The sequence below is a fragment of the Echinops telfairi genome, unplaced genomic scaffold (assembly GCF_000313985.2).
Source record: "Echinops telfairi isolate 266 unplaced genomic scaffold, ASM31398v2 ScPeMD7_7457;HRSCAF=8495, whole genome shotgun sequence".
Taxonomy (NCBI): Eukaryota; Metazoa; Chordata; class Mammalia; order Afrosoricida; family Tenrecidae; genus Echinops; species Echinops telfairi.
In genome coordinates this window covers 36933415-36935109 of record NW_022111357.1, presented here as the reverse complement: position 1 = coordinate 36935109, position 1695 = coordinate 36933415, and positions in this window count along the sequence as shown.

Sequence of the window (1695 nt, the reverse complement as noted above, 5' to 3'; positions counted from 1 at the left end):
CGACACCAACACCAAACTCACTCCCCCCCACCCCCATCCGTGCTGACTCATAGCAGCTCCCGGTATTTCTGAGACTGTAACTGTCTACCAGTTTTCTAACCCAGAGCTGCTGCTGGTTTCGAACTGCCGACCACGTATCATGGCCCAACATGTAATCACTACACCACTAGAGCTCCATCGGTCCACACTGAGACACGATAAAGAGGGGACCAGCTGTGTGGCCACGGTTCTGCTCTCGACGCCCAGGGGGTCACATGCATTCCTCCCCAGCACCATTGGAAACGAAACCATTCTCATCAAATGATTCCAACTCAGAGGGACCCTATAGGACAGAGCAGAAGTGTCCCCAAACGTTTCCAAGACTGAACTCTTTAAAGAAGCCACGTCTTTTTCCCACAAGAGTGGCTCATGAGTTTGAACTCACTTTGAGTTCGAGGCCAATATTCAAACGAAGAGCCAAAGATGATGTTAGCTGGTTTAGGATAGGATGCCTCTGTTTTCAATGTATTGTTTTCCATCCCCGATGGTAACTTTTTTTAAGAGAGCAAGCGGTGGCACTTTGTTTCAAAGGTGGTTGTAGCAATTTTACCTACAGAAAGACTTCAATGAGTACATGGAGGAAATTCCATGATTTCCCTTCCATTTTTCCGCGAACTTCTTGAAACCGCCTGGTAGTTCCTAATTTAATCTTCACCTTCTGTCCTGCCCTGTAGCAGGATCATCTAGTGACGGCCTCTCCTTCCATTGCCCAACCCATCCCCTCCCCCACCCCACCCCCACCCAGGACAAGGATCTGAGAGGTTGGGACCATAAATCTGGATCCTGGTCTAGGGCTGCAAATGCAGATCTGTCCCCATTGCTCTCCGTTATTGTACATTCTAGAAATGTTTGTTGCTAAAGAAACAGAACTTTCCACCAAGGCTGGTCCCAGGAAGGCAGCTGGTTGGTCTGCAGCTGGGGACCTGTACAAGCAGGGACAACCACGGGTCTTCTCCTGGCTGTGGAAGCCAGAGCTTCTTCAGGGCCTGATGGAAAGATCTCTGTGGTCTTGATGCTCAGCTTGCCCGTTCCCCTGCGGTTGGCAAGGAAGTCAAAGGCTGATCGGGTGAGCGGTTGGCCTGGACTGTGCTGACTCTGCCCACAGGCCTACGCTGGCAGCAGGTTACGTGGGGGGTCCGTTGACAACCAGGCTCAGTGTGGGGTCAGCTCCTTCCACCACCCTGTGTTTGGCTGCAAACAAAATCTTTCTTTCTTCTGGAGGACCAGAGGGCTGTCCTTTGTAATACATACATGCTCCCAAGTGTGAGACCCCAGCATGTGGGCCTGGCTGGTTCTTTAGCTGCGGTGAGATGGCATTCATGGGAAGGGGGCAGGGTGGGGGTGTCAGTCTGGGGAGACTAGAGAAACAAATCCACAGAAATTCATGTGTATAAGAGAGAGTTTTATATAAAGGGTAAGTGTACATTCACAAAGCATCCCAACTCAGTGCTGTCCAAGCCCAGAAGTCCAACCTTAGCCCATATGTCCAACACCAATCCACAAAGTCCTCCTCCATCTCACAAAACACACGCAATGACGCCAGCTGCGGGAAGAAAGCTGAATCAGTGAGCGTGTAAGCATGTCGGTGCTGGCAGGGGTCTCCACACGGCTGCTCCAGCACCCAGGGCTGCATCGGGGTAGGTCCATGTGGCTTCT